Here is a 23,495-nt window from a genome sequence, read left to right on the forward strand (position 1 = left end):
ATGAATAATAATTCATTATATCACACTGAATGTGTTTGTACTTAGTAAAACAGGACAAGTTTTTTTCCAATTGTAGAAAATGTTCAGGAATTCAGAATGTTTTATTCTCTGAAGAAGAAATAATGACTACAATTTTGACTTTCCATAGGTATAGTTCAAATGAAATAAAATGAAACTTTTTCTGGAATTTTTGAAACATCTGAACTCGCCTCATATTCAGGATTATTCTTTTTTACAACAACAAAAACCCCCACAACCCCTAGATTACATACAGATTTTTTAAAAAGATATCAATAAAGAATACTTTTCAAATATTTTCTTTTTAAATTTGAGTCAAGAACTTCATGGAAATAGACTTTGTTCAGAGGAATTGTGTTAGCAATGAAGTACGTCTGCTTTAAGGAGAAGCTGATAACAGCAGCAAGAACAGCCACATAATGCTTGCCAAAATATCTGTTGTGATTCTAATTAACATCCCTACTGGCAGATGCACCAAAATCCTCGTACTTGTGCTTATCTTTCTTAGGATAGACCATTTCTCATCACTGTTTTCTTCTGCTTGGCATGTTGTGGATTTGAAGAACCAGAGCAAGAGGGACTGGGAGATGAGAAATATCTTAAGTAGTATTTGTTTCCTGTTGTTCGGCTGGGGAAAATGTTTCAGTGCTCAAATAATTTCCAGTTAAATTTACAATCCTGACATTTATTTTTAGTTCAAATAAAAAGCACAAGGTATTCTTTTTTAGTATCATATTCCCAAAACCACTTTTATAAGCCTAATAGTCTTGTTCATAGGGCAAACCTGAACACAATGTTGCTGTGATCAGCACAGCCGGAGAAGCATTCTATATTTACCCAAACCCACATACAACTATCAATATGGGCTCCCCCAAAATCTTTTTTCAATGATTCAGTGTTAGTGTCCTCTAGAATTCTCCTGCATTTGCCTCTTCTCAGAATAAGAAATGCATTAAAGGCCTACAGCTGAAGTTTATGATTTGGTATCTTAATTCTTCTAGAACAAAAGGCATTTCACCTGATAGCAAATTTTCTTACGAGGCTCATTTTAAATACCTCCTGCCTGGTGTAGACATACTGCTGTGCAATTGCTACATTGAAATTTTCACAGAAAAAATTCCACAGTAAATCAGTGTCACATGTCATAGGATCATAGAATCATTTAGGTTGGAGAAAACCCTTAAAATCATTGAGTCCAGCTGTTAACCTAGCACTGCCAAGTCCACCACTAAACCATGTCCCTAAGCACTACATCTACACATCCAGGCCTGCTGACTCAACCACTTCCCTAGGTAGTCTGTTCCAATGATTGACAACTCTTTTGTTGAAGATATTTTTCCTAATATCCAGTCTAAATCTCCCCTGGTGCAATTTGAGGCTGTTTCCTCTTCTCCTATCTTGTTATCTGGGAGAAAAGACTGACACTCAACTGCCAACAACCTCCTTTCAGGCAGCCGTAAAGAGCGCTAAGGTCTCCCCTGAGTCCCCTTTTCTCTAAACTAAACAACCCCAGTTCCCTCAGCCACTTCTCACAAGGCTTGTGTTCCAGACCCTTCCCCAGCCCCGTTGCCCGTCTCTGGACACGCTCCAGCCCCTCTGTGTCCCTCTTGCAGTGAGGGGCCCAGAGCTGAACACAGGGTTTGAGGTGCGGCATCACCAGTGCCCAGTACAGGGGGGCGATCACTGCCCTGGTCCTGCTGGCCACACTATCTCTGATACAAACCTGGATGCTGTTGGCCTTCTGGGCCACCTGGGCACACTGCTGGCTCATATTCAGCCGGCTGTCAACCAGTACCCCCAGGTCCTTCTCCATGAGTCAGATTTCCAGTCACTCCTCCCCAAGCCTATAGGATTGCCTGGGATTGTTATGAGCCAAGTGCAGGAGCCAGTACTTAGCCTTGTCGAATTTCAACAATTGGTCTCAGTCCATTGACTCAGCCTGTCTGGATCCCTCTGCAAAGCCTTCCTACCCTCAAGCAGATAAACATTCCCTACCATATTGATGTCAACTGCAAACTTACTGAGAGTGCACTTGAACCCCTTGTCCAGATCATTGTTAAAGATGTTTAACAGGACTGGCCCCACCACCGAGCCCTGGGGAACACCACTTGTGACCAGCCGCCAACTGGATTGACTCCATTCAGCACTGCTCTTCGGGCTTGATCTTCCAGACAGCTTTTTACTCAGTGAAGCATATGCCCATCCAAGCCATGAGCAGCCAGTTTCTCCAGGGGAATGCTGTGGGAAATGGTGTCAAAAGTCTAGATAGACAACATTCACAGCCTTTCACTTATCCACTAAGTGGGTCACCTTGTCGTAGAAGGACATCAGGTTTGTCCATCAGGACCTGCCTTTCATAAACCCATGCTGGCTGGGCCTGATCATCTCGTTGTTCTATATGTACCATATGATGACACTCAAGATGACCTGCTCCATAACTGTCCCTGGAACCAAGGTCAGGCTGACAGGTCTGTTGTTCCCCGGATCCTCCTTCTGGCCCTTCTTGTAGATGGGCATCACATTTGCTAACCTCCAGCCAACTGGGACCTCCTGGTTAGCCAGGACTGCTGACAGATGACTGGGACATGGGTTGGTGAGCACTCCTGCCAGCTCCCTCAGTACCCTTCGGTGAATCCCATCTAGCTCCACAGACTTCTGGGTGACTACATGGTGTAGCACGCTGCTAAACCTTTCCCCTTGGATTATAGGGGCTTTATTCTGCTCCCCATCCCTGTTTTCCAGCTCAGGGGGCTGGGTACCCCAAAACAATCAGTCTTATTGTTAAAGACTGAGGCAAAGAAGGCATTAAGTACATCAGCGTTTACTTCATCCTTTGTTTCTGTGTTTCCCCGCACGTCCAGTAAAGGATAGAGATTCTCCTTAGTCCTCCTTTTGTTGTGAATGTATTTCTGAAAATAATTTTAATCATCTTTTAGGGCAGTAGCCATATTAAATTCTAGCTGGGGTATGGCCCTCTTAATTTTCCTCCTGCAGAGCCTCATGACATCCTTGTAGTCCTCCTGAATTGCCTGCCCCTTTTTCAAGGGGCATAACTTTTTCAAGGGATCATAAACTCCTCCTTTTTTTTCCCCCTGAGTTGCAGCCAAAGCTAGTTGTTCAGCCAGGCTGGTCTTTTTCTGCACCAGCTCATGTTTCAGCACATAGAGACAGCCTGCTTCTATGCCTGTAAGATTTCTTTCTTGAAGATTGTCCAGCCTTCCCGGACTGCTTTGCCCTTCTGGACTCCATATATGCTATAGTACAGTCCCTTCGATGCTTTCAGAAACAATAGAGTGCACATCCAAGGTGGGCTTTTATTTTACATTTTATATAAATGCTATAGAATAGTTTTTGAAAATTATTTTACGTTGGATGATAGTATAAACCAAGCTATATAAATTTATATGCACATTCGGCTACATTTCTAAAATCAGATTATGGAATCAGAATAAACTTGGATTATCTTATTCTTTGGTGTTGGCACCAGCTTTACATTCTGTAAAATAAATCAGAATCTGGCAATTTGTCTAAAACACAGAAATGTAATTGAATACTAATGTTAGTTTTCTCCTTTGATATTACATGTAGTTATATGTATACATATATGCATAGAACTATATACACTTTTGTAACTGGACAACAGTCTTAGAAAGCGACTTAATTTTCACTTCTCATCTTCAACAGAAGAATAATGTATAATTGACTTTCCTGTCTTATCATGAAAGACATGATGGGAATATTGCAATTATAAAGGCAGTTTGACAAAGAAAAATGTCTAAAAAAGCAGATGCAATCCTAGGCTATATCATTCAAGCTATTTCCAGTAGGCAAATGGAGATGTGATTGAATTGTGATTGTGCAGGCTTCAATTAGAGTATATATTCTTTTGAGGAAAACAAAATTGACATGAATTGCAAGGGAAATTACTGTATTATCAGCACTGGAAAACTTATCAAAGGAAAAGACACTCAAAAGAACTTTGGCTTATCTAGCCTACCCAAATGAACGTTCTCTCCAAAACCATGAAGGTAAATACTAAGAAAGTAGAAATTCTGAACAGTAGTATTGGTTATTATTAATATTACCCTCAAACAAAAAAAGAAAAAAAAAAGTAAATGTGCTAGATTAAGGGCTTCCTACGGGTTAGAGAAAAAGGCTCTAACCACTAGAACATTACAACTTCACAATATCAGTCCAACAACAGGAGGGAAATGTAGAACTCTCTGTAGCACTTACTTTCATAAATGTAGGTACATTTATATAATACTGTTTTCTGTCATAATGCATATCTATGAACAGCAGTGCAGGAGGCCAATTAAATTCTATGCCCTATGTTCCAAACATAAAGTCACAAAAAAGTGTACCAATTATTGCCTGTTACAGCCCATCAGCTACAGGTTCATAAAAATATGTCTCTCAGAAGAGACATGATGTTGTTTGGAATGACATGTTTTTATGGCAATCTTGAGCAGTGGGAGTTAATTTCACACTATTTGAAAGAAATTAGAGAAATGTGGAGAAGAGGAAAAGAAACTCATCCAGGATAAAAAACTGTTAAAATATGTTTGTGTGGTATAGAATAACAGTTTGTAGTAGAAGAGATTGTCTGGCATCTCTGAAAAACCAGCTATACCATTCTGTTCTAGTTCAGGTTTTGTATAAAATGATCTTAATATTCTTTCTGAAATACATTAAGCAAAGTATTATGCATGAATCTTGTCTCACCCTTTTGTCGAAAGGAAAATATTGTTAAAATATATTATTTTTTCAGTTCAAATTTCTGGTTTATGTTCACGTTCTTATGCATTTTTACTACTGAGTCCTTAGATCTTCATAATCTTCAATCAAGGGCAGATAAAGTATAAACTCCCACTTCAATAATTCTTACTCTTTAATTCTTCCATTGTGTATGAAGAGGGAATCTGTCAACCACAGCCAATGTGTAGAAGCGAGGATTTTTCAGGGTGAATACTCCTGCATTTTTTGCATGAAAATTAAAGAAAATTAATCATCTATCACAATATGACTGTCTCTTCTATTTATTGGAAGGTATAGTACTGCCAAAGACGAAAAATTACTATCAACCAGAAACTGAGAAATACTTCTAAATGTTGGTATTAAACATTAGCTTTCATTCTGGATTAAACCGACTAAACAGTCTGGCACATCCCAGGAAAGCATTAACGAGATGAGCAAAACGCATATTGCCTTCTATAGAATTTGAAGAATTTTAAAGTGTCTAAATGGCCTTTTCATTTTAACTTTTTTCCAAATCTTGAAAACTAAAGAAAGTATTGAAGTTTGGATGAAACAAATAATTTTGTTTATTAGTGATAAACAGTTGCTTATTATTAAAAAAAAGGGCAGCATTAAATAATTTTATAGAACTTAATAGTTTTCTGGTATGGTGAACAAAAATAAGATCTGTTTATTTAGATATGCCAAATCAAAACCAGTGTGGCAAGACACACTTAGTAGTTATTCACAACAGATTTTTGTACTAAAAGAATATATCGTACCCCGTGCTTCTGTGTTGTACTGAACTATATGAAGAGTAAATTATGTCCAACTGCACAACAGAAACCAGTTAATAGGCAGATTTTATGTTGATAATACAAACTTCAGAGGTGAAATTTGACTGTTTTGCAGCTAATTTTTTCCCAGAAGCTTGAGTTAAATTTATGTTTCCAGCCTCCCCTGCTCCTCATATAGCTGAACGTGCTATTCATCTATAAGGCGTTTGGTGGAGACACTGCAGAGAAACAAGGCTGTGGCTGGTTCAGATGTCCTGCTATTTCATCTGATGCAGAAATACAGCTTTTGACAAGTACTATGCTATCTGTACATTATACAGTAACAAAAAGGTAAGATATCTTATGTCTTAAGAGTAGCTTCAGCTTTTCTAAATGTCTCAGTGATTTTCTTGGTTAGGAATAGGATGTATCTCATGATCAACTCTGACAATGAACAGGGCAATCATGATAGGCTTTCCTCCTTGCGCTGGAAAGGTGAATTATGTACTTTTTCTAGAATTAAAGCTTATACAGCTTGAATTTTTCTTATTCCCTACTGGTTATTTTATTACATTTTGCTTCTGCTCTTTCAGCAGCTATGCATATCTGGTTTTGTTAAATTTGTTAAAGGTGTCAATATCACCTAGGGTGTGCTGAGAATGAAATGCTATAGATTAAACCCACAATCGTTTAGAATATGGTCAATTAGTTTACGTGCATCTCCAAACTGACCACAACATGTGTTGCCATTTCCTTAGTTTAAAAAGTAGGGGACATAAAATACATATATCATGACATGAGAAATTTTAGGAGATGTACTACACAGAGAGGAGACACATCTTTATTAGTGCCACTGGGTAAAGAATATCTGCCCAGAGAATGTCAGAAGAAGCTAAGCTGGATACATGGAAGTAATTACCCCTCTCTAAACAATTGCTAGATGTCCACAGCATGAGTACTGTATTTGGTTTGGGGCCCTGCAGTAAAAGATAGCCATTGTTCTATGAAGACAGGCTGAGAGTTGGGGTTGTTTAGCCTGGAGAAGAGAAAGCTCTGGGGAAATTTTATTGTGGCCTTTCAGTACTCAAAGGGGGCTTATATGAAAGAAAGAGCAAGACTTTTTACCAGGGCCTGTAGTGACCAGAGAAGGCGTAACAGTTTCCAACTAAACGGCGGGAGATTTCGATTGGACGTAAGGAAGAAATTCTTTACTATAAGGGTGGTGAGACATTGGAGTGCTTTGCTCAGAGAAGGTGTGGACATCCCATCACTGGAAGTGTTCAAGGTCAAGTTAGATGTAGTTTTTAGCAACCTGATCTAGTGGAAGATGTCTCTGCTGACAGCAAGGAGTTGGAACTAGATTATCTTTGAAGGTCCCTTCTAACTCAAACTGTTCTATGATTCTGTGATAAATGGGAGCAAGTTCAAAACAGGGCCACAATAATGTTTGGGGGATGAAGCACTTTCCCTGTGAGGGGGAGGATGAGGAAGTTGAGCTTGTTCATCCTGGAGCAAAGATAGCTTCTGGTGGACAAAACAGAAGCCCAGCAGAACCTATGGGAAGGTTCTCAAAAAGTTGGAGCCAGCATCTTCATAATAAGGCATGGCAGAAAGATGAGAGACAATAGGCATAAATTGAAATAAAAGAGGTTCAGACTGCTGCAAGGAGAAACTTCATTGTGATGAGGACAGTCAGGTAGTGCAGCAGGCTGCCCAGAGAGGTAGTGCAGTCTCTCTAAGAGGTTTTCAAGATCTGAATCAAACCCTGAAAAATATGGTCTGATGTCATAGATGACCCTGCTTTGAATAAGAGGTTGGACTAAAAATCTTCCTATGAATTGTCCTATGACCCCAGGGATAAATACATTTTTGTCCAGGAGCAGAAGGCAATGACATTTCTAATGGTCCGTCTTTCCTTTTCCACAGTCTCAGACTGACTCCTAAGTCCTGTTGTCTGAACAGACTAATTTTCCTTTACTGCATACAGTTTCATACTACTGGAGAAGTAAATACCTTGTTGTCTTTTGGTTTGAAGATATTTGGTGAGAGCCAGGTTACCAAATGCTTTGAGGAAAGGAACTAAGACTTTAATCTATATTGAATATTTGTGAAGCCAGTCCAAACAATGGAAGACAAATATTTCAGTAATCATACGTGTTAAGGAGAAGGTATGCCTCGGTAGACCCTTCTAACTGGATTTTTCCCCATTCTAAATACTTCATGCCCCAGCATACTTTATCAATGCAGTCTGGCTGGAAAATGAAAAAGATATTAATGGAACTGACTATTAATAAAGATTGCTTTTATTAAAAGTTTACTGACATCAAATAAAATAAATTCCTAATTGGACTGAATCAACCACTTCTGGATGTATACATTGTTGTATACTCAGCATTTAAAATTAAATGACAAGAATGTTCTCAAGGATACGTACACAGCTTGAATAAATGTATGATCAATTCCATTATTATTAGATCAAGAAATAAAGGATGTATGATCTATACAATTTATGGTCAAAAGAATGTAGGCAACATCTTAGAAAAAAAAGGTGATGGTGAGTTTCTTCAAACATAGAGTAGTAATAGAATACAGTAGAATAGAGAAGATCTGCTGTTGTTGTGTTTGCTTTTTTAAAAAAGTTGATTATCTGAATCTGCAAGATCCAACAGATCAAAGGTAAGCTAGGGTCAATGATTTATTCAGAGAAGCACATATAAATATAGTATATGCTGAACTGTGTATTTTTGCTTAAGTTACTCTGTAAAATAATTATTATTTTAGCCTTCAAGTAATTTATCTCAGAATATTAATATGAACATTGTTACTGTGTTATGACATTAAGAATTTTGACTATATAGTAATTTAATTGCATGTGCTGAAAAATGTAGCAATAGGAAAAGAGTTTTCAGTCAGTTTAAAACTGAAAACAATGTTTTTCTGAATGTCAAATAAAATCAGGTAGATAAAAATTATTGTAAATGATGGCATTAAAGCAAACAAACAAATAAAAAGATATATATATATAAAAAAAAAGTGAATGCTCAGGAGTAAATAAACCCACAAAGAAATAGAAGCTTTAGGAGAACACATTCAGTGCTGGATTCAATTCACTGAACATTTCTGTAGAGGAGTTGTATAGATAGGCTGTTTTGTCACTGCTGTGAGAATAGTCAAAATTAAACAAAGTCTCTTGTTATCATCATCAGAATCACTGGGTTCTAAAACTGGGTCAGATTATCTGAGGGCAAGATTTAATTGAAGGTCTAATGTTAGTTTAAAGAAATCAGTTTTTTAAAATCCTTAGTAAGTTTGATCAAGCATACTTTGGTTTGTGGTCAAGCATATTTATGTGTGTGGAATGAAAAGTAGGAGGAAAAAATATTCTAATTTATCTGGCAATAGAACAGAAAGGATTAGTATTACAAAATCCAAAAGAGAGGTAAGAAGTATGTTAAAAACTAGGAGTATTTTCTGATTACCAATAAAAGTGTCTCCAAGCTGCTTTAATATACTTATTGAAATTATCCTAAATAATTTATGGTCAAAAGCAGCCAAAAGCAAACCAACTCTGAGAAGAAATGAAGTGTCTTGTCAAATGTGGCAAAGATGCATCTATTATATTTCTAGTATTGGTTATGAAATACTGGAAACATTTGAGTCATCTGGTAACAGTAATATGGGCAAGGCCCTTTCTGTGTCTCCTCACCTGTCCGTTTCTTCCCTTCTGTCATGTAAAGTAAGCTGAGAAACTGTAAACTTCAGAGAGGCTGCTCAGGCCAAGCTAGGAGAGTGGTCGTTTTTCACTGCATTAGTAACACAGCTCCTGAAATCACATCTACCTAGCAGTTCAGAATACTTGTGCATGAGCTGCAATTACACTTTGCACTGGAATTGTACCCTAATCTTAGACTGGTCAAGCTGTTGAACAAGTTGCATTTGAGATTTGTACAGCCTGTCCCATGGCTCCTTCATGGTGAGATCACTCTGTGACAATAGGGCTGAAATTCAAGTTGCATCTTAAAACAATGATGTCTAGGTGTTCATAGACAGGTGTCTGTAGAGGAGCCGACTGATCCATTAGAGTTAGTACACCACCAACACAGCCAAAGGAGTCAACAGGTACCCAGCTGACCAGATGTAGGCATCATTAATAGCTCAATACTTAGATCAACATCAACAGAATAATATTTTGGAAACTGAGTCTACTGGCTTACATTAAGCCCAGTTCTGATAGTATCAGCATGAATATAAACCAGCTAGATGTCCTAGGAAAAAAGATAGAAAATGATCCTGAGACCATAAGGTCTAGGCCTATCCTGTTTTAGGCAACCACTTCACATCATCCTGTTTATAACATGCACAGCCTATCTGTGTGTTTTGAGTCTTTCCTATACTGTTCCTGTTAGTTCTTCTGAAACCATAAGTTTCACTTGTCTGTAGATTCATTTTCATGGTACATAAAGACAAAAATACTCTTTTTAGAACTGCGAAAAATGACTATTGGAAAAAGGAAAGTCAGTTATTCTGAATTAAAAATGGGGCTCACATTTATCGTTGAGTACAAATGCTCTAAATTACCAAGAAAGGACTCTTTGAGAATTAGAAAAAGTGTAATGTGGTGTATAGTATTTCTTCAAAGAGCCATGGCTATGCATCACATCTTAAGGGGAACGTAAATATTACTGCTTGAAACTAAGGGACAAGAAGGCAGGATGTGTAATTTTATTTAATCAAGTTAACTGAATTTGTAAATTATAACTCCATTTTTATATTTAATTAGAAAACCAAATGTACTATTTTTTTTAATTTTTTTTTTCAATATTGGTGATAGCCAATGTCAAAATAGTTGCTACTTTTCGATTTTTTAAAGAAACATACATTTTTCAGAGAGGGAATAATTTCATAATAACTTTTGTAGTTATTTAATATGTGTAACATTGTTTCAAGCCTTTTGCCTTTTGCTTTACTTTAATAGTTTTAAATAAATACAAGTTAAAAATCACTGCATTTACACTGACTTTGACTGAAATTTTGCATTTTGAAGGGCAGAGAATAAATTCTGACTTGACTGTGGCTCATTAACAATTTCCAGACTCTAATTGCTAGTTAGCTTATTTGATAGGACTTAATTATATTTTACTTTCATTATTTTTTTAAAAAAACCCCCATACTTAATATCAGCTCTAAAGAAATTTTCCTTAGATTCACAAAGCTGTAAAAAAATACAAGGTAGCAAGTTAAATCACATTATATCTAAATCATAAGGGTTTATTTGTTTTAAAATCTTCCTGGGGTTATAAATTCAAAGGAAGTGTATACATTTAAATTAACAATACTGAAATAACATCATCACTTAAATTCTGGTTTTGATAGGCAGACAGAAGAGCAGTTGTAGATATAGATAAATAATTAGACAATTTGAGTCCCTGAAATCCAGTCTCTTTTCTTCCTGTATGCTAAAGGCAGCTAGAGAAATGTATAGGCTTTTTTCAGTGCACAGTTTGTTTTTACTTCCTTACTTTGCTTTCTTGGCTTACTGCTTTATAGAAATATAGCCAGTCATTAACAACACAAAGCATGCTTTATAAGTGGTTTTCTTACAAAATAAACATTTCTAACAAAATTACAGATGGGAAAGTATACCTAATGGGATTTCTTCTTCATTGTAAAATTATCCTTATTTTTGCATTTTTGCAATCACATCATTATGATGGTAGAACACATGGAAAAGTCAAATGTAGCTATTATGATAGCAATCTTTACTAACCTTGCTTCTTCAGACCAAAACTGGTAGAATACCTCTCTGCACAAGAAACACTGTTATGGAAATGTTTACTGAAGTAAATTATTAGGCAGAATTTCCCACCACTACCTGTTCAATTTGGTAAAAAAATATATTCAGTAGAGGCAACTGCTCACAGAGACTCCATAACCTCAGAGCTCCTGTTCATTTAATGTTTCGGGTTTGGTAGTAACAGAACCTTCTGCAGGTGAGCGAAGGTATCACAGTGCGTGCCAACTCTTCAACTTGCTCTTTGTCCTACAGATTTATATGAACCCGATGGAATTCCAGGGCACTACAGCCAAGATACCATGACCAGTCCTGTAGAACTCTGTCTCACCATCTTGGCACTCAAATATATCTCTTTATTGTCTTTACTGTCATATGTAGTTTTCTACCTTCTTGCTTTGTCCTCTGTCCTTAGCAGTTCTGGGATATCCAGTCCTTAAGAGGTAAGACAAAATGAAATGCTTGCTTTCTCTCCTCAGCTGCCCAATGTGAACCCATGTAGTGGCAAGGAAGATCACACCAGTGTGCTGAAATACAGGGGGCTGTACAATAACGCTATGACAGTGACAGCATTTTCCCAAGACTCGTGCCTAACTAGTTAACAGCATGCCAACAGGAATGCCGCTTCTTGACACAGTTGGCTAGATGTAGGATGGAGCAAGTTAATGCTACATATGTGTTCAGCAGGTAGGAGGTATCCCTGCAACAATGCAGTTAACCTTTTTATATTCCAATGTTTTCCTCTCAAGGGTGATATTCTTTTCCAAGCCTTTTCAATAAAATGCAGTCTGGTAAAGTCTGATTACATGTAGATTTTCAAAGTCTGAATTCACATTGACATAATGCCTGGACAAATACAACGCTCTTTGAAAATGAGAGATTTTAGTACTGCTCACCTACTGAGGGTAGCCAGAAAGAGGAGGTATGAATTTTACAGAAGCTTAGAAACCTTATGCTCACTTAGTCTTATCTATCAGATTTATCTGGCTGCCATGAAGTAGCTGTGTATTTGAATAACAAGTTTCTGTATCAAATACATGATGGAGAAGATCTAGTCTGCCATACCCATAGAGGAGCTGTACAATGAAAATCACTAATCATGTTTTTTATTAGGGAAGCTCTCAAGTCTGCTCACCAAGGTACAGTAAAGGTACCCTCTCAGTTCCTGATTTGCTCCAGAATGTAACTTAAACAGGGAGATGGGTCATACAGTCATTTGAGACTTGCAAGGGATGTAGAGTTGTAGCTACTGCTCTCTCTCCAGAACAGTAGCCGGTCCTTCTCACCAGAATTTCCAGCAGAGAAAAAGGATAGTATAATGATTATGATCCTTAGTAGTTTATTTGAAGAACTCCAGTTGTTACCCTGCCACAGACTTTTTGTGTGGCAGCAGTATATCACTTTATACATTTTACCCTCAGTTTCATAGCTAACAGTTCATACATAGTAAAACTTGCTCAATGACCCACCAGTATTTTTTTAGTACATGTATTAAAATGTTGAGGAATTCCAATGATGTGATGATAAAATACTATAAAATAGGCAAAGTAGTTGCTTTATTTTATCACTGTGTGCATTGTCACTGTATCCCAGCATCAGCTGTGGAAGTCAGGCTCTCGGATGACGTCAGTTTGCTCTGATCAAGTCTAGAGCATTTATAAAAGGCATTTGGGATGAATGGAGTAATGATGCACTCATAATCTGAGCACTATCACTTTCTTTCTTGCTGTGTTTGTAATGGGACAAAAGATGTAATATTTTAACCGTGAAAATGACTTTAAAATCCTATGTCACAGACAGTGCAAGTTTTATTGTGGCTTAAAGAATTTAAGGATTCTTTTAGCAGTCTTCCCAATGTCAACATTTCAAAGCTTGTGAGCTTCACAGTCACATCTTTTTTTTCTTTTGTACAAAATATTTTATCTGTTTTTCTTAGCTTTGATTATTCAATAAAGCAGAAGTTGAGTCCCTGTAATGAAACCTGAAATCATGAGTATGAGGCAGGAAATCAAACTTGACATCATTATGTAAGGTACATAAAAACTGAAAACAAATTTTACGCACAGGGGAAATTCCAGACCAGCAAACTCAGACCAGCATTTTTAATACCATAGATATGTATTATTCAGTGCAATACAAACTTATATGGGATTATTCTTATCCATCCAGAGGTCATCTGGCTTGCTGTTCTAATTGCTGCACAAGTACCCTTACCACATGACAGTGCATGCCTCGTGGCAAGGAAAGTTTAGGTCAGAATCCCTGGAACCTGTGGTCATTTACCTTGTTTTATCTCCTCTCAGAAGGAGTTGTAAGTAGTTTATCAAGCCGTTTGCCTCATCTGCTTACTTCTCTGAGGCTATACAGAACTATTTTCCTTTCTGAGCGATGCTGAAGATGATGATTAATAATGATTAATATGACATTGTGCATATCATATAACAATATAATTAGTCATACATTTTTAGACACACTATTAAAGCATGCTATAGGATAAGCCCTGTACCCTGCCAAGTATCAAATCTGAATAGACAGGATGGACTTATTATTTCCATTTTTACAGAAAAGGAAAATAAGTACTATAAGATTATATGGTTTACCAGAATAATAAGCTGAAACAACAACGACTGTCTGTGGTAAAGTCAGTAGTTTTATTAAGTTTATCAGATTTCAGTCTATTGCATTTACTGAAATATTGTTCTGTCTTTCTAAATATACCTCACTTGCATCTTGCCTTTTGGAAGGTGGAAAACCTTCACTGTTCTTTTGTGTTTGGGTTTTTTTGGGGGTTTTGGTGTTGTTTTTTTTTTTTTTTTAAAAAAGCTGATAGTTGTATATATGGTATCTTTTATCATCATCATAATTAGTTTAACAACCTTGAGCAATTAACTATGCTCTGTGTGGAACATTCCTACATTTCAATATGAAAATGTAACCTGTGGATTGCTGTGATTACTCTCCATCTAGCTCTAACACAAATTAATTCCTGGTTTTTTTCTATTTTTAGCAGCATTGTAAAGGATATAACCTGAAAGACTTGCATTTCTCAATCCGGTGGAAGAAAAGATTCTGTCAGACTATTAAATTTTTTCTTCAAAGCCAATTAACTCCATTTTATTTAACTTTCAGGATGCATGGTACAGTTTGTAGATATGAATGACCTTATGGGTTTTGTTTTTATCCACAGCTCTTTTTTACAGCAGGTATAATTATTTCCTTTTTTATTTGAAATTCCAAATATAATGATTGTAACTTCACAGATGATTATTTGATGGATAGTGTGCCTACTTAGTAACAATGAAAATAGAGAATATGTTTCTACATGAGCAATATCAGTTATCTGTGCAATACTGGTTTGTGTGACTGACAGATGACATTGAACTTCTGCAGACTTTGTAAGAATAAGCAGTTGCATACTACAAAACAATAAATAAATGACAAACAAAGGACTAAGTCCCTGGATGTTCTCACAGGCCTTTCTGATTTTGTGTTTGAATAACTCAAAAAGAATGCTCCCTTTACTGTGAGCTCATGGTGGGGCTTAAAAAATTCAGCTACATCCTCTACTTTGCTCATCCAGCTACTGGCTGCTTATAGAAGTCTCATATTTTTCACTATAAAATCTTGTTTTCTTACTCTGCTTTGTTACTATATGCCTTATATTGAATTATTTATTACATTGTCAACAGCCAGCTGAGTAGCAATCTCATGTCTTTTATAGTCATTCATATGCCCAGTGCAGAAATGCTGCCTAAATAGCTAGAGAACTTGAGAAGCTCTTCAGTCTGTAACATGGCTTTGGGTAATCCCTTGCAAAAAAACAGGCTGGGCACTGACTGACTGGGGAGCAGCTTTGCAGAAAAGGTCCTGGGGATCCTGGTTGACAGCAAACTGGGAAAGAGCCAGCAGGCAGCATGCCTGCACGCATCCTTCATCTGGCAGCAAAGAAGGTCAGTCCTGGGCTGCATTAGTGTTAGCAAAGCACAGGTCAGGAAAAGTGATTATCTCCTCTAAGCAACATCTAGAGTTTTGCTCTCCCTTCCCCTCCTCAGTACAAGAAAGGTATTGGTAAATTGAAGAGAGTTTGCTGTAGGGTCACCAAGGCAGGACAGTCAGGGGCCACAGTACTTTCACCTGTGAATAGAGGTTGAAGGAACTGAGCTTCATCTGCTTAGAGAAGAGCCCAGCAACCTCCCTTACCTACAGGGAGGTCAGGGAGGAGATGGGAGCAGGCTCTTCACAGTGGTGTGTGCACAGTGGGAGGGTGAGAGACAATGAGCACGAAACAAGGTGAGTTACGTCTAATATAAGGGGAAGCTTTTGCCCCATGAGGACAGTCAGGCAGTGGAACAAGTTGCCCAAAGAATTTTTACAGTCTCTTTCCATCTTTTAGGATTTTCAAGACCCAGCTGCATAGCCTTGAGCAACCTGTCTGACCTCATAGCTGACCCTGCTCTGAGCAAGCAGTTAGCCTAGAGACATGTAAAAGTACCTCCTGAATTACCCAGTTATTCTAATTGGGAGTAGCAACTCCGTGAATTGAAAGCAGAGAAGGTAGCTAATGCAGGCAGAACTATTTCAGTAAAACGGAACTTGTGCCAGATCCTGGAGGTAGAACGCTGACTGGGTGACAATAACCAACGTTCATCTTCTTCGTTCTGTTTGCACTGTACAAGGGGCACACGGCTGCTATCTTTGCATTCAGGCTAAACAATTTCAGTCTTGTGAATGACAGAAATTCAACTCTCATCTACCTCAAGATTCTGAAACACTCTAAAAGTGATTGCAGTTATACCAAGTTGCCTCTTTACAACAAATAAGGGTAGGCAGGTAGTACATTTAGGGTCTTCCTGCCCATTGTGATACTTTCAAGAATTGATGGATTGTAATGCCATGTCACTGACTAGACCATGAAATCAAACTATTGACATTGATCAGTATCACTGAATTTCAAACTGGTTTTCTAGATAGGTCCATAGAACTTTTAGCGAACAAGTCTGTATGCTTACTTAGAAGAATAATTTACATTAAAAGGGGTGGTGGTGGTGGGAGTGGTGGTGTGGAGAGAAAGAAAGGGTCTGTAATATATTGTGCGTTTAGAAGAAAAATAGCCTTGTTGTTATGCATGCAGAAAGCTGGTAAAATGGACTGTATATTAAATATTAAAAAGTAAGTAAAAACTATAACCATATATTCTATTCTCCAGCACTTTGGGTATTAATTCAAAGTGGAAAAACCAATTTAAACTCTCAAGATCAAGAACACTGTTAATATTTCCTTAACATGCTTTTTTTCAGTGTCTGGTGAACAAAAGACTGATTTTTTGTTTTTACATTGCCAGAATTTGTCTTTTGAAAAAAATTGTATTCTGACAAAAATTACTTAAAACAGCATACATGCATAAATTCAGCATGAATACTTAGAGATTATGGGCTAAAAAGTCCTTCAAGATGCACAAAATATTCTTGTCAGTGGACAAAACTTCTTCCAGTTGGAGATCAACCATGTAAAGAAGTATTTATTCAGAACAGATCTCGTAATGCTCCCTATTATCCAAATCTAGGAATCAGAACATGATTCATTGTTCGAGTTACTATTCCTGACAAATTAGATGAAATTAACAAAATTATACCAAGATTAAACTGTTTGGAGTTAGAAAAACTGTGTGGATTCAGGCTGGATCCCCTCCAAATGTTTACATGCATATGTACAAATACATATGATTAAATCAGAGTAGGAAAGTGGTGGCTGCCATATCTTCTGATTTCATCAATAGTTAAGTTTACTGGTTTCACTGCATTTATAAAAGTGGAATCCAGGCCAGACCTGCCACAGTAGAATTCTGAAGCTAATGTGATTCCAGGCTGCGTGTTACTGCAAGCAACTCACTTGGGATTGTGAATTTCACTGTTATGAACAAGCTTAGACATCCTTCTGGGCTCCTTGGCCCTGATTTTGATCAGTTTCTGCAGTCTGTTCTCATCTGAAAAATATTTGTTCTCAGCGAATGTATAGATACTACAAATTCACTGTCTGCTGTTGATACTTCCTGCTCCAAGATACTTCCCAGCCTGGAATAGTCAGCAGCATTTTAAGAAGTCAGCAGTAGACTTAGGAGTACAAATTTAACCTGAAGTGTCCCACAAGTAATACCTGTATTTTTAGGTTTCACTTAAACTTGATATATTTCTAAGATCTATCAACCTTCCTAACTCAGTAAGTTCGTGAACAGACTTACACAGCTAACTAGCGTAGCAGGTGTTTGGGTTTAGTGATCAAAAAGAAACCTATTAGTCCTGTTTTGATAAAAAGCCAGATGGGAGCAATAACAGACAATTTGGCAAATTCTGTTATTAAGAAATCTGTTTTGTCTCTTGGTTGCTGAAGCCATATCATTTTCATTGGATTTTCTTCTTTTTAAAGTACTTTACCTATTTGATCGTTTTCTGAGTGGTGCCGCATTATATATATACATTTTGGTTTTCACATAAATGAGTACTTTAGCTATAGTAGTTGTATTTTCTGTTTATATTTAACACATTTATTTGAAATATGCATAACTAGAAAAAAGTTGTAGAGATCAGAACTGGCAGAAAATGGATCTGTATATAGATACAGATAATATATATGTGGATTATATAATCCACACAAATATTAAAAATATAAACAGGTATGTATGTCTTACATACATGTAACTATACATGTTTATGGTTCAAGATCTTGGAAAAGTAGATAGAAGTGTACTTCATGTTTTAAAATGCAGGACAATAAAAGATTAGTTGCCTCATGAAGGATCTAATACCAAGTCTAAGAGAAAAGAATATTAAACACAGAACTTGATCTGAGTTTGCTGCTTGACACAATATGTTGAGTGCTGAAATTAAGATGTATATATTCCCTCTTATCCTAAAAAAGCAACTGATGGTAATAACACTCAGACAGACAAGGACATTTAAGTGTCTCAGTTAGATAACATCCTTTTCATAAGATACTAGTTAAAGGGGTTGGATCTGTTCTTCACTTACATACCTGTAGTGGATTGCGACCTCCAGATCATTCAGTACTGTGCTCACTGATTATTGAACAGGATGAATCTTTATTTCCAGATGAACAATTCAATCACTAAATAATCAGTTCTTCAATAAAAGACTCCAATTTCAGTAGTCATTCTCAGTACTGAATATGCATATTTCAAATCATCCTTTCTTCGATAGTTGAAATAGGCTAGATGCAATTAGTGAGGTATCCTTATCACATAACATTTACTTTGTAATTTATATTCATGTTGAGTAATGACAGGCAAACATGTTAGCATTGGAAAGAAATCATCATCTGTTGTCTAAGTGCGGGATGTTATATTGTGAGTGAGTGAAAGATGAACTGTTCATTTTGTGCTCAGAGTAAGTGCAGGGGAAAAAAAATATTTGTGGGATTTTTTTAAAGAGGTAAAATGGTCAAGAATGTTGTTCTTGATTCTAAATAAAGGGAAAGTGAGGATGCTGTGGTAGCAGGTTTCTAGTTCTTTGCTGTGATTCCCAGCTATAGATCCAAACCATGCGGTGGATTAATGCTGCATATCATCTGTTTACATTTGAAGTATTTATAGGTATTTGATCATCAATGAGAAGTGGCTGGAAATGGTAATGGCTGTGTAATTTCTTGAATGTCTGGAAATACCTTGTGTATTTAAGACAAAAGTTAAAAGATGTCTAACCTCCTGAAACAGCTTGAGTTGGACTGTTCAGAAAGGACTGAACATCCCCTCTTCAGAAGGTGTTGGCTTTTCCATAAGTAACATCTTGATCCAGTTGGGTTCGAAACTTATAGGGCTACTTAAGCATGAAGGGAATGTGTAATTAGTCACATTTTTAGTCAATGAGCTCATCTAAATATGTAGATTAATAAGGAATGTCAGAAACAGTAATAATTACAATCTCTAATGCCCAAGCAACAATGAGTAGTGTACCTGTGTTATTTTAAGAAGCCAAATTTATATAGTCATATCTCCCTGTTTTCTGGCAGTGGGTGTGATTGAAAATTAACTAACAGCATGGGAAGCGTAGCCTCCTCATTGATCTAATCTAAATTAGTGTACAATGACTTGTGCAATAACAGCACTCCATTGTTCTGGAGACAGACTACTAAAGCATGGACTTCTACATTCCTCTTCAGGCTCTGACTACCTGATCTCCAGGAAAGAACTTCCTGTATCAAAAAAAGCCAAGCACCTGATCAGGAGAGTTGTGATCTGAACCCCTTTTGACAAACAAACAAACAAACAAAAATTAAAAAATTCCATCCATTGCTGTTTGTTTCAATCCACCTCAGGATCACCAACTGTGTAAACGTACTACAGTCACTAATTGAAGAGTGCTAACTGCAACAGAAAGAACTAAGTAAAGCTGTGTTAAAAATGTATGTTTTACAGATTACAGTACATTTTAGTGCTAGAATGGGAAAATAGGTTATTGACTGGAATGCAACAGAGAGACATAATTTGAGAAAGATCAATGAAGTCATTCAATTCGGTTCAGTTTGTCCTTGAAATCAGTGCGTTTTAATACCACAGCATGAGAAAGTGGATTTGGAACTTTCCAGATCAGCCTGTCTTGAATTACATTGTATAAAACCAGGATTGAACCCAAATTTTAACAAATCAAGAACATGGCTAGATGCTGATACAGTATGGATCACAACTAAATTGATCATTGTTCAAATATGTAACTGAATTCCGTTATCCAGGCACGTGAAACTTCTATAGTGTCAAGTTTGGTACCAAGAGTCACAAGAGGAGCCAAAATGAGCAAGCAGATGAAATAGATGGCATAGATGAATGTCAGAAACAAAAGCTAACAAATGAGCTGTGGGAACAGATGGAGTATGAATCACTGCTGTTATAAGGACTTACATTCCAATGGAAACATGAGTAGAAATAAAAACAAGAGTTTTCATATAAAATTTTACAGCCTGTAAAAAAATGCAAAAATAACAAAGGAAGATAGTACAAGAAAAAGACAGGAAGAAGAAAATGTTGGAGATGTGCATAATGATTGGTAGAGCATAATATACAGCAAGGATGAAAAAATGTTTTTTTCTTGCTAAAGGTTGGACAGGCCTCTGAAGTGTTTTTGGCAGCCTGAAAAAGTTGTAAGCGTCTTTGTGTCAGCTAGTTGTAATACAGCAATACGTGACTGTGGACCGTAATAGTTAATACGGAGGTTTTATACCTAGGCTAGATGTAATCAACCTCATAATTAAAAGAATATATCGAGAAAAAATAATGCTAATAAACATTTTGCTTATTTGCAAAAGGGTGGTTTTTTTGTTATTGTGGTGATATTATATTTACTAAAACTTACACCTTAACTTTTCAGTCATCTTTGTGTGTTTGCTTTTCTTACCTTTAATATGTTCATGAGAGTTGAGGTTGTCTTTCTTCTTTGTTTCACAGTATACAATGCAAATGGATTCTGACCTGATGGAAACCTGTGAATTCAGCTATGAATAACATGAAATTCCATGATAAATCACATATAGTGAATAACAACTACCAGCTATTATAAATGATGGGCAGAAAATTAATCACTGAATTATTAATAAAGTTCAATAAATCCAGAAATTATTTGCTGATAGCTTGCTGGCTAAGTATTTGATACATACTGTCAAGCATGTGGTAAAACGTGGACTGTATTAATATGTGGTTGAGCCCTAAACAGTAATCAGTTTCTAAGGGCAAGAATTCCAAATACAGATGCAAGTAACCAAGGAACCACAGCAAATGTATCTTGAGCTTGCGGTGGGACTCAAAAAGAGCTCTGACAGGGCTTGTGATGGCAGACATCAGGTCTGCTGACACTATCTGAAACAGGTTTTCCTAAATTTACAAAACAGTTCCAGGAAAGTCTTCCTAGCATCTTTTTCTTTCATTTATAATTTCTTCAAAAGTACTGATACACTATAATAAAGATCTATAATAATCCAAGGTCCCTGGATACATAATGGTTGGATCCTTAGAAGTACTTAAAAACAGAAGGATAAGAAATATGGATAATTAAACCTGCAGTGGTTTTTTTGTTTCCTGGATTATAAATAAATTCATGTAGCCTTTACTGCTGTGTCTGATAGTCCCTTTCTTACATAACTTTGTCTATTCTTTGATGTAGGTTTTTGTTTGGTTTTATTTGGTTTAGCTTTTGATTTTATGCCAAAGAAATGACAATTTCATATGATCTTGCAGATTATCTTCTAGCAAGGCTGTATAAAATGCAATAATACTTCATAGATTACTATTAGATCCACATTCTGAATATAGATGTTTTCAATACCGTTGCTCTCTCTATCATGATGTCACATTGCAAACTATATCTTTAGTTTGTTATCATTTACGGACTCCTTTTTATTGTAACTTGCTATTTTCCAGTTTCCCTCTCCATTCATTTTGTTTTATCTTTTCTCGCATCTTCAGGATTAGGATTTGACAAGCAATGGTAAATTACATTTTCTGAAAGGCAATTATCTATCTCCATATCACTTGCAGTGTGGATCTGTCTTGTTTTGCATTAATGGTTATATGTGTGTGCCGATGTGTTTCACATGTTATGATACAGTTGTCAACAAATTTAATCCAAGTTGACCTTTCATCCCTGACTAGATAAATAATGAGAATACAAAATAATCTGCATTCCAAGACACTAACACCACTTTTCCAGTCTTAGAAATTATACAGGAGTTACTATTCCAGTATGAGGTGGGTTATATTTCTAACTGATATTTTTCTCTGGTTCATATTTGGTTGTTATGTTAATGGGTAAGATTATCAGATGCCTTGTGACTTTCAAAATATATCCATACCAAAATTTCTGAACTACAAAGAAACTTGCCATACCAGTCTTCACTCTGAAAGTGATTTGCCTTATTGATTACTCATCTGACTGGGTTCACAAAGGACTTACTTGAAACACACTAATAAAAATAGGTCCAAAACATTCATTTGCTGCAATCATTCGAGTAGGAGTCTATATTTTCTGAATTATCCTGCCTTTTTCTTCATTAAACCTTTAGAATTAGATGCATTAGTAGCAGAGTTTACATACTTTATTTTCTCTAGATGTAATTCCCTAGGGAGTCTTTGGGTATATTACATGAATGAGAATTGCAGAAATAAGCTCATCATTAAGGAATGTGGTCAAAATGAATATTATCAGTAGAATAAAATAATAAAAAGGTATCTAGCCAAAGATACTATATATTACATTAAAAAAAAGAAAGGGATCAATACTGAGGACTATTTTAAATAGTACAGATAATTTTTAATGGAAAGGAATCCCAAAATATGCTACAGTCATGATTGAATTTTAATAGAAAGCTTGAGATGTTAGTTTCAGAGCTATTAAACAAGTGACTAAAACCAGTGTAGTTTCCTGGAATGAGATCATGATTTTAAAAACCCAGATGAGTAAAGTAGTGGGTATTTAGGAATAAATATAAATCATAGTTGACTGACTTGGAGACAATCAAAACCACAATGGAAACAGATTCACTAAGAAAATAAAACAAAACCCCCTAGTTAGGCTGTATTTTACGTTATGAAGTTGACTATATTTGGAGAGAGAGAAAATATTTTATTACCACAGAAGGCCATGAATTTCGGTTATTACTATCCATGGTTGTGACATTTCCCATACACATGCTAAAATTAGCAAGGAGAGAGAAAATGATAAGCCAAAGAACAATAATACTATTTTTTTATGAAGGAGAATAAAGAAATACTCTCAACATTAAATATTGCAAGATAGTCATAAAGGTGGTGAAAAGGCAAAGCAGGTGAGACTGTCAAAAGTGTAAAAAAAAAAAAGTGTAGGAAAGCATGATAGCATAATAATGATGGCAATGTTCAAATAAGTCTCAGGACATCCTGCATGACACAAAAGGCCACTGTCTTCACAGAGAAAAATGACTTTTTGGGAAAATAAGCAGAAAAGCACTACATTAGCTGGTTGATATGAAAGTCTCCTTTCAGCTAGTAGTAGGTTTTAATAAAGAGTACCTGATATTTTATATCTTTGTATTCACTAATCTGATATTCATTATTGAAATTACATATTTAAAGGCAAAAAAAGAGATCTAAAATATAGTCCTATTGCATATCATTAAATTGCAAACATTAAAATGAT

Source organism: Falco cherrug, chromosome 5 (assembly GCF_023634085.1).
Source record: "Falco cherrug isolate bFalChe1 chromosome 5, bFalChe1.pri, whole genome shotgun sequence".
Taxonomy (NCBI): Eukaryota; Metazoa; Chordata; class Aves; order Falconiformes; family Falconidae; genus Falco; species Falco cherrug.